Here is a 13,676-nt window from a genome sequence, read left to right as displayed (position 1 = left end):
ACGTGCAGGTGGTGTTGTTCTCATGCACCTGCTGCCCTTGTCCTTCTAGGTGGTAGAGGTTGCGGGTTTGGGAGGTGCTGTCGAAGAAGCCTTGGCGAGTTGCTGCAGCGCATCCTGTGGATGGTACACACTGCAGCCACTGTGCGCCGGTGGTGGATGTTTAGGCTAGTGGGTGAAGTGCTGATCAAGCAGACTGCTTTGCCTGGATGGACCAACTTCAAGGTTTGTGGGAACACAGACTCTTTTTCCTCTCCACATTTGCAACAGTAGTTATAGTTATGCAAACATACACACCTCCACCCAACAGAAGGCAACACAAGAGCATCATTATACTAACCGGTTTTGCTTATAACTTCCCTTGGCCAAAACCAGATATTTGCATAATTCTGAACACAAATTCATAAGCCTCCCACAAAAAAAGCATCTTCAAGCCAAGTTAAATCTTCCAGGAGAATAAAGAGCCAACAGACAATTTGCAGACTTTTCTGAAGTGAACTGGGCAGATCTATTCCAGAGAACAAAAAGCAAAATTCTGCAGATGCTGGAAAGACTCCGCAGATTAGACAGCATCTGTGGAGAGGGGAGAGCAGGGGTAACATTTCAGCTCTCTGACCCGTTGTCCTATTCAATGGAGAACTCCCCCATTTACATTAAAAACATTTCTAAAACAGTCCCATTTCCTGTGCCCGGCAACATTAAACTTCCTGTTGACCAACAAATCCCTCGCCTTTAGTTAACAACACTACAGCTGCACCCTGCTTTCTCAGTTCCTCTCCTGAAGGCTCCTTCTGCCAGCCCGCAGGACTTGAGCAAGAGCATAGACAGCAAGGGTCAGCATTCTAGTCAATTATGGCACATCCCCACTTCGAGTTTGAAAATGTCCTCACTAGACAACCACATACAGGAACTTTCCAGAGGGATCAATGGAATAACAACTAGAAGCACAAATCCTCACTGATTTCAGCCATCCTTGGCACGGGGAAACAGACCAACCGTTGTACCACCTATCATCATCAGCTCTGGCTCAGTGGGTAGCACTCTCGCCTCTGAGTCAGAAGGTTGTGGGTTCAAGTCCTACTCCAAAGGCTTGAGTACATAATCTAGGCCGACACTCCAGTGCAGTACTGAGGAAGTGCTGCACTGCTGGAGGTGCCGCCTTTCGGTTGAGACATTCTCCCCGGTGTCCTGGGGCCAATATTTATCCCTCAACCAACATCACTAAAAAAAAACAGATTAACTGGTCATTATCACATTGCTGTTTGTGGGATCTTGCTGTGCGCAAATTGGCTGCCATGTTTCCTACATTACAACAATGACCACACTTCAAAAGTACTTCATTGGCTGTAAAGCACTTTAGGACATCCTGAGGTTGTGAAAGGCACTATATAAATGCAAGTTCTTTTACTGCCTTTGTAGCTGAGCTGTCAGGGGAACACAATACAGTATTTTGTTACTTTATCAAAACAGGTCTGAATTCAAACACCATTCTGATCCTGAGTTCAGCTTCATTTTTGGAGATGGCATTCACGGTCCCTCAGTCACCATTCAACTAACAGTAACCTGCAGCATTCCATTTCCACCTGTATCTGCATCTTCTATCTATTGTATACCTTGGCTCCTGAAATGTTATCGGAGGCCAGTGCTCCCAGACAAGCTGTATCACTGTCCATGCTTCCACAGAGCTAGGATCTGACTGGTTGTATCCACACCACATGCAGCAGCTATCTCAATGACACATTGTTCCAAGTTTCAATCAGCCTGGCTCCCAGCCAAAGACAAAAGTGTGGAGGCAAGAGATACCAGGAAGACTAATGCAGTAATTAAAGAAAAACAAGTAGTGGTCAGGGTTCTTGCATCTGCTCACTGTCCAGTGATCTAATGGGCAAGTTCACCAATTCCTGGTCCCAGCAAGGAGCCACAGTCGAAGGGTGTGCAGGTCAAAGAATTGACGCTAAAGTGTTGTAGCCCTGTCTCCAACCTGCGTACCCTCCAAGCAACGAATCGGTGAATTCACTCTATATATATATATATATATATATATATATATATATATATATATATATATATATGTTAAGGGGGCAATACTGTGATGCTGAGAAGCTTTTGGGTAGGCCTATTTTGAGTTGGACCAGTAGAGTAGCACTGAGCTAACTCAATGCCACCAGGCCAAAAACATCATAAGTGCCCCCATCAGGAGGTAACATTCAACTGGAGTTCACCCCGATAACCGTCAACACACATGTCGAAAACTTAACACTATACCAATGCACTAACACACTCAAACCAGTATCACAAAGGGAAAACTTTTACTTTAATTGACTTGTATACAAGGGAAGCTGTATTCTGAACAACGGTCAGAATAACCTCTTCCCTGAACAAAGGAAAACATTTCACATTTATACAGTTTAATTTGCAATGCCACCTGTCATAGAATATGGGCATACATGTACATTCTTTATTGGTTCAGATAGTTGGTCAATCAAGTAGTGAGCCTGCCTCCTCTGGACATCCATAGCTCATTCTTGTTTTGGCACGTAGGCCTCGTAGGCCTGAGAACACTACCCTCCCTAAATTCTGAAGCTGGCTTATCAGTAGGGCTGAAGTCAGTCTCAAGGCCACATGGCCTCTTAAGAAACTGTATTCTCATTATATTTTATAGTCAGCAATACCCTTATCTGCTCGGGGGGGGGGGGGGGGGTGCAGACAGTACCAAGCACCTGGACAGCCAACTTAATTATCAACATACCAAGACTTAAACGTAATTACACAATTGTGTCTTTCTGTGTGTGTGTGCTGTAGCTACCCCATGTATGGGAGTCAAGGAGTTAACATTGGTCAAATATCAATCATGCATTTCTTTTCTTTTTATGGTCAAGTAACTGTTCACGTATTTCTACATTAACGTGGTCAGGTATCTCTTTATGGTTTAGGTGTATTAGAAAGTTAATATGGTCAGGCATTTCTTTATGGTTTTCCACGCACACCCAGTTCGAAGTCTCGTGTTCAGCGACCAGAACGGGACCGTGCTAATGAAACAAAAGTTGCCATGTTGTCGTCTATATAGTGTTGAAGAATAACTGCATATTCTGCACTACGCAATACCAGCACAGTATTAGAGAGAGTGAAATGACTCAATTCTGGACTGTCTCTGGTAACCACCCAACGGGGGGAAAAAAAGTTGTCTGAGATTGAGTGTCTCGGGATACCAAACCACTGGTTACAAAACTGTTACTGTATTCTAACCGATTCATTTTTGGAATCACTGATTTTTTTTTTGTGTGGTTTCATGTGCAACCATGCTAGGGATTGTAACATTTTCCCCATTTTTGACACCTAGGCTCACAATCAAGCACTCCCTAGCCTAGTATAGCAGAGACCAAATGCAGGGTGAATACCTCCACTCAGTCCCAACAGGGTTGCGGAACTTTAGCCTCAGAAAAGCACCTCCCATAGAAAACTGCTTCCCTTCAATTTTCTTTCCCCTCTCCTGAAGGCCTTTCCTCCTTACTGAACTACAGCTCCATGGGTACCAGCAGCCCCCTAATCATTCGTTCAAGTGACCATTCTTCATGTGTGACCCCAGACAGTGAATGATGGCAGGCTATTCAACTGGGAGAGGGGAGGAGAAAGGGTGTTGCAGTTGGACATTTAATTGGAAAAGCACCGGTATTACAATACCATTTCTCACACCAACCACCTTTGTTGGCTCTCCAAGTGAGTTTACTAAATTAAATACCAGTTAGCACAGAAATATGGGAAGTTTTGTGCTGTGGGCTCACCCCAACCAAAAAACCTGGTTTAGTAGTTTGCTGCACTCGAGACCTTTGTAGCTCATTATTATAACCACTATCAGCCCAGGTTGGACTTGAACCCAGAAAGAATGAACTTGCATTTATATAGCACCTTTCACGACTTCAGAATGTCCCAAAGCCTAATGTAGGAAACGCGGCAGCCAATTTGCACACAGCAAGATCCCACAAACAGCAATGTGATAATGACCAGATAATCTGCATTTTTTTTAGTAATGTTGATTGAGGGATAAATATTGGCCAGGACACCGGGGAGAACTCCCCTGCTTCTACTTTGAAATGGTGCCATGGGATCTTTTACATCCACCTGAGAGCGCAGACAGGGCCTCGGTTAAACGTCTCATCCGAAAGATGGCATCTCCGGCAGTGCAGCGCTCCCTCAGCACTGCCCCTCCGGCAGTGCAGCGCTCCCTCAGCACTGCCCCATAAGACCATAAGAGATAGGAGCAGGAGTAGGCCATTCAGCCCCTCGAGCCTGCTCCGCCATTCAATGAGATCATGGCTGATCTGATTTTTACCTCAACTCCACTTTCCCGCCTTTTCCCCATATCCTTTGACTCCCTTGCTGATCAAAAATTTGTCTAACTCAGCCTTGAATGTATTCAATGACTCAGCCTCCACAGCTTTTTGGGGTAAAAAATTACAAAGATTCACGACCCTCTGGGAGAAGAAATTCCTCCTCATTTCCGTCTTAAACGGGCGACCCCTTATTCTGAGACTATGCCCCCTAGTTTTAGATTCCCCCACGAGGGGTAACATCCTCTCAGCATCTATCCTATCGAGTCCCCTCAGAATCTTGTATGTTTCAATAAGGTCTCCTCTCATTCTTCTAAACTCCAATGAGTATAGACCCAACCTGTCCAATCTTTCCTCATAAGACAACCCTTCCATACCCAGAATCAACCTAGTGAACCTTCTCTGAACTGCCTCCAATGCAAGTATGTCCTTCCTTAAATAAGGGCACCAGAACTGTACGCAGTACTCCAGGTGTGGTCTCACCAACACCCTATACAGTTGTAGCATGACTTCCCTGCTTTTATACTCCATCGCCCTAGAAATAGAGGCCAATATTCCATTTGCCTTCCGGATTACCTGCTGCACCTGTATGTTGATTTTTTGTGTTTCATGTACGAGGACACCCAGATCCCTCTGTACCGCAGAATTTTGTACTATTTCGTCATTCAAATAATATTTTGCTTTTTTATTTTTCCTCCCAAAGTGGATGACTTCACATTTTCCCACATTATAGTCCATCTGCCAGGGGAAGTCATGTCTGACAAATTTGCTTGAGTTCTTCGAGGATATAACGTTTCGGGTGGATAAAGGGGAACCAGTGGACATAGTGTATTTAGACTTCCAGAAGGCATCCGACAAGGTGCCACATAAAAGATTATTACTTAAGATAAAAAATCACGGGATTGGGGGTAATATTCTGGCATGGGTGGAGGATTGGTTATCGAACAGGAAGCAGAGAGTTGGGATAAATGGTTCATTTTCGGACTGGCAACCAGTAACCAGTGGTGTTCCACAGGGGTCGGTGCTGGGTCCCCAACTCTTTACAATCTATATTAACGATTTGGAGGAGGGGACCGAGTGCAACATATCAAAATTTGCAGATGATACAAAGATGGGAGGGAAAGTAGAGAGTGAGGAGGACATAAAAAACCTGCAAGGGGATATAGACAGGCTGGGTGAGTGGGCGGAGATTTGGCAGATGCAATATAATATTGGAAAATGTGAGGTTATGCACTTTGGCAGGAAAAATCAGAGAGCAAGTTATTTTCTTAATGGCGAGAGACTGGAAAGTACTGCAGTACAAAGGGATCTGGGGGTCCTAGTGCAAGAAAATCAAAAAGTTGGTATGCAGGTGCAGCAGGTGATCAAGAAAGCCAACGGAATGTTGGCTTTTATTGCTAGGGGGATAGAATATAAAAACAAGGAGGTATTGCTGCAGTTATATAAGGTATTGGTGAGACCGCACCTGGAATACTGCATACAGTTTTGGTCTCCATACTTAAGAAAAGACATACTTGCTCTCGAGGCAGTACAAAGAAGGTTCACTCGGTTAATCCCGGGGATGAGGGGGCGGACATATGAGGAGAGGTTGAGTAGATTGGGACTCTACTCATTGGAGTTCAGAAGAATGAGAGGCGATCTTATTGAAACATATAAGATTGTGAAGGGTCTTGATCGGGTGGATGCGGTAAGGATGTTCCCAAAGATGGGTGAAACTAGAACTAGGGGGCATAATCTTAGAATAAGGGGCTGCTCTTTCAAAACTGAGATGAGGAGAAACTTCTTCACTCAGAGGGTGGTAGGTCTGTGGAATTTGCTGCCCCAGGAAGCTGTGGAAGCTACATCATTAGATAAATTTAAAACAGAAATAGACAGTTTCCTAGAAGTAAAGGGAATTAGGGGTTATGGGGAGCGGGCAGGAAATTGGACATGAAGCTGAGTTCGGATCGGTCAATGCCCTGTGGGTGGCGGAGAGGGCCCAGGGGCTATGTGGCCGGGTCCTGCTCCGACTTCTTGTGTTCTTTAGATTTGTGGTTGGGATCAGATCAGCCATGATCTTATTGAATGGCGGAGCAGGCTCGAGGGGCCGATTGGCCTACTCCTGCTCCAATTTCTTATGTTCTTATGCTTAACCTGTCAGTATCCCTTTGCAGACACTTTGTGTCCTCATCGCAACTTGCTTTTCCACCTATCTTTGTATCATCAGCAAATTTGGCCACAAGACACTCTGTTCCTTCATCCAAGTCATTGATATATATTGTAAATAGTTGAGGCCCCAGCACTGAGCCCTGCGGCACCCCACTAGTTACAGATTGCCATTTTGAAAATATCCCTTTTATCCCGACTCTTTGTTTTCTGTTAGTTAGCCAATCCTCTATCCATGCCAGTATATTACCCCCAACACCATGAGCTCTTATCTTCTGCAGTAATCTTTTATGTGGCACCTTATCAAATGCCTTTTGGAAATCTAAATATACTGCATCCATTGGTTCCCCTTTATCCACCCTGCCCGTTACTTCCTCAAAGAACTCTAATAAATTTGTCAGACACGATTTCCTCTTCATAAAACCATGTTGACTCTCCTTGATTGTATTATGAGTCTCCAAATGTCCTGCTACTACTTCCTTAATAACGGATTCTAGCATTTTCCCAATGGCCCTCCGACAGCACGGCGCTCCCTCAGTACTGGCCCTCCGACAGCGCGGCGCTCCCTCAGTACTGGCCCTCCGACTGCGCGGCGCTGGAGTGTGAGCCTGAATTATAGGGTTCAAGTTTCTGGAGTGGGACTTGAACCCACAACCTTCTGACTCCGAGGTGAGAGTGCTACCACTGAACCACAGCTGACACAGAGGTGAAAGAGTTACATGCTAGCACTCCACCTATTTGCTAATGTGTATAAAACTTATGGTTTACAGAAGAAGTCTACAAATACATTTGAGGAAGCCATTAGGCTGAGCCAGCATCTGCAGTAAAGCATGTTTGAGGTTCACAACAACGTTAAGTTCCTAATACACAACATAATGCTCAGTCCAGCAACAGATTTGTTTTATATGTATATATAGGAGCAATAAATGCAGTATGTGAAACTTAATACATCAAATTTCAACAAAATCTTGCTCTGCATATAGCTCTCTAACACCACAGTTGGTAAAAGGGAAGCATGGCACAGAGCCAGATTAGGAAGGCACCAGGTTCAACAGCCACGGCAGTAGTACGGATGCTGTAATAGGCCTCAACCCCCCTGGGCTGGGGGAAGGGGAGGCGGGGAAGAGAGAAGAATTATCGGCCGGGGCTTCCAGTGACAAATGTGCACGTGGATGTCAGGGAAGGACAGGATCCGGCCCAATTGCACCAGCCTTTCTCCTCTCCTCTCCTCTCCTCCCCCAGTTGAATAGCCTGCCATCATTCACTGTCTGGGGTCACACATGAAGAATGGTCACTTGAACGAATGACAAGCAGGCTGCTGGTACCCGTGGAGCTATAGTTCAGTAGGCAAGGCCCTCAGGAGAGGGGAAAGAAAAATGAAGGGAAGCAGTCTTTTACGGGAGGCATATATGAATTTGGACTCAATTTTGCCTTTCTCCCCCTCCCTGGCCCCCACCCCCTATAATTTTGTAGCCCTCTGATGTCAGACTAATCAAGAGTCTCAATTCTCAGGACGGAAACAACAGCAAATGGAAAAAAATGATTCAGAGATTCCACCTCAAGGGTATGGAATATTAAAGATTAACAACAATAACAGGCTACAGTCTTTTTGGAGCATACACATCAAAATGATGAAATACCTTACATATAAAAAAATATGTTTACATTATTAAGTGATTTGAACACGACAGCACATTAAATCCCAAGGGTCTCAAGTTGAGATGCTGCATTTGTGCTTTCTCAACAACATGCTTGTTCTTAATACTGAGAGCAACAAGAAATAAGTGACAGTTATGGGGGGGGATTAGGGTTTGTGTGGGTTCTAGTGGTTCTGGTACTGGACCAGCAACCCAGAGGTTATGGGCTCAAATCCCATCATGGCAAGTTGTGAAATTTAATTCAATAAATCTGGGAATTTGTGGACTGGTACCAGGAATAATGACCACAAACACCAACAGATTGGTGTAAAAACCCTACTGGTTCACTAACTGGTCCTTCAGCGATGGGAATCTGCCACTGCTACCTGGTCTGGTCGATATGCAATTCCGGTCTCACACTATGTGCTGGACTCTTAATGCCTTCAGGATAACTAGGAATGGGCAATAAATGTGACCATGCCAGTGTCACCTCCATCCCAAGAACAACTTGATTTTTAAAAATGGGTCTGATGTTAAGACTTGCACATGTAGTCCAGCAGCATTTTGGGTAAGTGGAACTCTGACCACGAGTTTGCTTTTAAAAAAAAAGTTAACTGAGTGGAGAGGTTAGTATGATTTTTTTTAGGGCGGGGGTGGGAAAGAGAAGACAGAAAAGAGAGCTACATAATGAGCTGAAATCAGAATGTAAATTGGTTAAATTCACAGATGATACTAAACAACCAAAGAATTACACAGGGACCTAGAAAATATTTGCAAGTGAACCATGGCAGATGAATTCAATACAGATAAATAAATGCAAGGTCTTGCACACTGGATTAAATTTTTAAAAATGGAGAACATACTTAACAAATCGAGTTGAACTAGCTGGGACAAGAGGCTGAAAGAGATTGGGGAGTGACATTGGACTCTGTAGTGACAATGTACAATTGTAAACAATTTTACAACACCAAGTTATAGTCCAGCAATTTTATTTGAAATTCACAAGCTTTCGGAGGCTTCCTCCTTCCTCAGTCCATCACCGGCATCTCCTCATCATGACAATGTACAGTCACAGCAACAACAAAAAGCAAACAGAATGCAGAGCTCTATTGCCAAATCAGTAAAGTACAAGGCCGAGTATTTGTGTCACAAAGCTGATCTCTAGTATCAGAGGACCATCATTCTAGGGTTAAGCACCAACATCATCCGAGTGCTAGCAGAAGATGAAGAGAGACCCAAAGACATACGTAGTCAGTGAGGACAGCATTATGCACGACTATCATGTTCTCTCCTTCACTTCCAATTCACCCCCACAGCTGGGCTGCCTACCATCACCTACAATTTAGGCTTCCACATGAAGAATGTGCATTTGGACAATGCCTATGGAACCCAAATTCAGCATAAGCCAACACGAGGGGAGAAAAATTATGAGACGAGTCTGTGATATGCAACCAGTGTACCTACACAAATGAGTTCCCCTCTCCAATCCTGAGTCCATTGCAGGATCAGAGAGCCAAGTCAGACACACAACGATACAAACTACACACTCTTGGCACCAACTTCCATCAATAAGCTTTCTTATATATAAAAAAAATCCAGATGTTGCAAAGAAGAAATTTACTTCTGTTGACATACTTTGTGAAGCCACTTTATAGATTTACCATAAGGTATTCTGGGGACTGTGGAATCACTGCTGGCATTGCTGTGCCTGTGCTTAAACTAGGGACAGTTTGTTGCTTAAGAGTGAAGATAATTTTGTTTTGATCCCTGGAGCATCAAGGGTCCTGAATATATGGAGAAAATGTACACAGCTCAGACCAATCTCAACAAGGAACATCTCACATCCTTGCCAAGGCCTAGCCACTATAAAATTGTATGTTTTTTTAAGCAAAACAATATAGATTGAAAAACCTACAAAAGTTGTTTTTTGTATTTTCACATTCTTCCCTTGGAGAATAGTGTGAAGTAGTGGAAAGATGTGCAGGCTGATTAAGTCTGACAGGCCGCGATGTGAACTATCCTTCCATGGCCATAACCTTCTTTATCCCCACCAATAGGGTGGGTAGTTCTATGGGCTCCCATAACCCACACTATGGGGGGGGGGGGGGAAGACACCCACTGAATAAGAGTATCCCGCTAGATGTCAACCCAGAATTGAGAGCTGGAGCTCCGGTCTGCAATCGCTGGGACTGCCTGGAGTGGGATTCGAACCCTGCACCATCTGACTCAAGAGGCAGGAATGCTCAACCACTAATCCAAAAGCTCACTCTAATTATCAAAGTAAACATAGTTTTTTTTTAAAATTGATTAGTCAAATATATGCAAAGTGACCTTCAACCTTATGCTTCATCTTATTAAAATTTGGTGAAAGGAGAGACATTTTAAAATGATTGTTGGAAACCAGCAATCAGTAAAATTCTACGAGTGATGAAAATATCTAATTGTAAACAATTTTACAACACCAAGTTATAGTCCAACAAATTTATTTTAAATTCCACAAGCTTTCGGAGGCTTCCTCCTTCGTCAGGTGAACGGTATGGAAATATCTAAAGCACTGACTGAATACACTCAGGAAGCGCCAATCAATATCTAGTCAGCTGGGAGATTGAAAATGTCATTCAAGTATCAGTCCAGACGAGACGACGTGGCTGAAATCAGTCCCAGATACCAGGGAAGATTATTGTTCCTCCCTGCTCTCACCTCATCTCAAGTTCATTTAGCATACAAGTAACCTGGATAAGGTTACAGCAGAGTCTTTAATTTACAAAGTATCCATTAAGTTGCTGCCTTACCTGAACTTCTCTGTTCAAACCTAGAATTTCAAATCATGTAAAGTAAACTATTATCCGTTATCGGGACGCTTTTCACAGATAGTGCTGTGGCGGTTGTTCTTATTAATGTCTCACTTTTACTTAATTACATTGTAATCCTCATATTTACTGTATCCAAATCACAATAACTCAACACACTGGAACAACAGGCCCTTCCAGCAACTCAACAAACTCCTACCTCGGACTGAAGCAAAACAGCACATGTCCCGCCCCTCGGCACGCTTATTGGCGGTTTACTCCCGCATTCTAGCAGCCTATTGGTGCACGTTTGCATCATTGGCTCGGCGCTAGTCCCGCCCCCCGTGTTGTCTGGCTGGCAAACGAGCCAACCAACCACCGCCAGCTGATTGGTCAGTGCGTCTGTCGCTCACTGCCGAGTAGTGCGGTCTGGTTGGCTGAGAGCGAGTTTGGAGGTTGCCTGTCCGGCGGGAGGGGGTCAGGGCGGGAAGAGCGGCAGCAGCGAGGCTCGAGCCCAGGCAGCTGATTTCGAAGAAATTGCGTCACGCGCAGCCCGTGCGTCTGACGTGTGAGGTAGAGGAGGTGTGACCCGTGGGGTGACGTGTAAACATCGGCCCACTGCTTAACTTTGGCGGGAGATCCGGCGAAAAGCCCAAAGAAACAGCCATTTCTGATAATAACAGCCGTTTATGCTGTTTCTCCGGAGTTCCCGCCGAAGCGACGGCGGGAGATCAGGAAAAGTCCCGCTAAAATTCTACTCCAGGGAGTCTGTGGTTTATTTAAATTCCACAGCATTAATTACGGACTATGTGCTGTTGTCCCTCCCTAAACCTCTCTGCCTCTATCCTCTCCTTTAAGTCGCTCCATAAAACCTCCTCTTTGACCAAGCTTTTGATCCTAATATGTGGCTCAGTATTAAATTTTGTTTGACAACACTCCTGTAAAGCATCTTAGGACGTGGAAGTTCCTGTCCTTAATCAAAAGATTGCTTTATTAAGAAGCTATAACAAGTAACAAAGAGGTTAAAATACAAGAGCAAAATCAAACATGATGTGGACATGGCGGTGATGGACTGGGGTGGACAAATGTAAGGAGTCGCACAACACCAGGTTATAGTCCAACAGTTTTATTTTAAATCACAATCTTTCGGAGCTTTCCTCCTTCGTCAGGTGAGTGAAGGGCTCTAAAAACGCATAGCATATACAGTCAGAGAACAATGCCTGGTGATTACAGATAATCTTTCCAACTGCCCCCTATCACACCTCAGCTGGGAGACGATCACAGCAATCAAAGGAGTTGTTGGTGTTCAGACAGGTTAGCCACGGAAAACATTACATCCCAGAATACTGAATACACAATGGGTCAGATTACAAAGACAGAGAGAGAAAGAGACCCAAAAGGCAGAGAGAAAGAGAGAATGACCAGTTGTATTAAAAACAGATAACTTTTTTTCGCTGGTGGGGTTACATGTAGCGTGACATGAACCCAAGATCCCGGTTGAGGCCGTCCTCATGGGTGCGGAACTTGGCTATCAATTTCAGCTTGACGATTTTGCGTTGTCGTGTGTCTCGAAGGCCGCCTTGGAGAACGCTTACCCGAAGATCGGAGGCTGAATGTCCTTGACTGCAGAAGTGTTCCCCGACTGGGAGGGAACCCTCCTGTCTGGCGATTGTTGTGCGGTGTCCGTTCATCCGTTGTCGCAGTGTCTGCATGGTCTCGCCAATGTACCATGCTCCGGGGCATCCTTTCCTGCAACGTATGAGGTAGACAATGTTGGCCGAGTCACAGGAGTATGAACCGTGCACCTGGTGGGTGGTGTCCTCTTGTGTGCTGGTGGTATCCGTCTCGATGATCTAGCATGTCTTGCAGAGTTTGCCGTGGCAGGGTTGTGTGGTGTCGTGGACGCTGTTCTCCTGAAAGCTGGGTAATTTGCTGCGAACGATGGTCTGTTTGAGGTTGGGTGGCTGTTTGAAGGCGAGTAGTGGAGGCGTGGGGATGGCCTTAGCGAGGTGTTCGTCGTCATTGATGACATGTTGAAGGCTGTGGAGAACATGGCGCAGTTTCTCCGCTCCGGGGAAGTACTGGACGACGAAGGGTACTCTGTTGGTTGCGTCCCGTGTTAGTCTTCTGAGGAGGTCTATGCGATTTTTCGCTGTGGCCCGTTGGAACTGTCGATCGACGAGTCGAACGTCATATCCCGTTCTTACGAGGGCGTCTTTCAGCGTCTGTAGGTGTCCATCGCATTCCTCCTCGTATGAGTAGATCCTGTGTATTCGCAGGGCCTGTCCATAGGGCATGGCCTCTTTTACGTGGTTAGGGTGGAAGCTGGAAAAGTGGAGCATCGTGAGGTTGTCCGTGGGCTTGCGGTAGAGTGAGGTGCTGAGGTGCCTGTCTTTGATGGAGATTCATGTGTCCAAGAAAGAAACCGATTCTGAGGAGTAGTCCATGGTGAGTTTGATGGTGGGATGGAACTTGTTGATGTTATCGTGTAGTCTCTTCAGTGATTCTTCGCCGTGGGTCCATAGGAAGAAAATGTCGTCGATGTATCTGGTGTATAGCGTTGGTTGGAGGTCCTGTGCAGTGAAGAAGTCGTGCTCGAACCGCAAGCCCACGGACAACCTCACGATGCTCCACTTTTCCAGCTTCCACCCTAACCACGTCAAAGAGGCCATCCCCTATGGACAGGCCCTGTGAATACACAGGATCTGCTCAGACGAGGAGGAACGCGATGGACACCTACAGACGCTAAAAGACGCCCTCGTAAGAACGGGATATGACGC

General features: G+C 45.2%; 1 protein-coding gene across 1 annotated transcript in view; it reads right to left on the bottom strand.

Moving 5' to 3' along the window:
• The window catches only part of LOC137307125 (signal transducer and activator of transcription 1-like), a 65,499-nt gene extending 54,391 nt beyond the window's left edge, over positions 1-11,108 (bottom strand). Inside the window, exon 1 of the mRNA XM_067976443.1 lies at positions 10,900-11,108. The gene's annotated coding sequence lies outside the window, so the exon portion shown is untranslated. The remainder of the gene's footprint in view (positions 1-10,899) is intronic.
• Between the last annotated feature and the right edge of the window lie 2,568 nt (positions 11,109-13,676).

This window comes from Heptranchias perlo, chromosome X (genome assembly GCF_035084215.1).
Source record: "Heptranchias perlo isolate sHepPer1 chromosome X, sHepPer1.hap1, whole genome shotgun sequence".
NCBI lineage: Eukaryota > Metazoa > Chordata > Chondrichthyes > Hexanchiformes > Hexanchidae > Heptranchias > Heptranchias perlo.
Note: the sequence above shows the minus strand (reverse complement) of the source record. Positions and strands in the feature narration are given on the sequence as shown.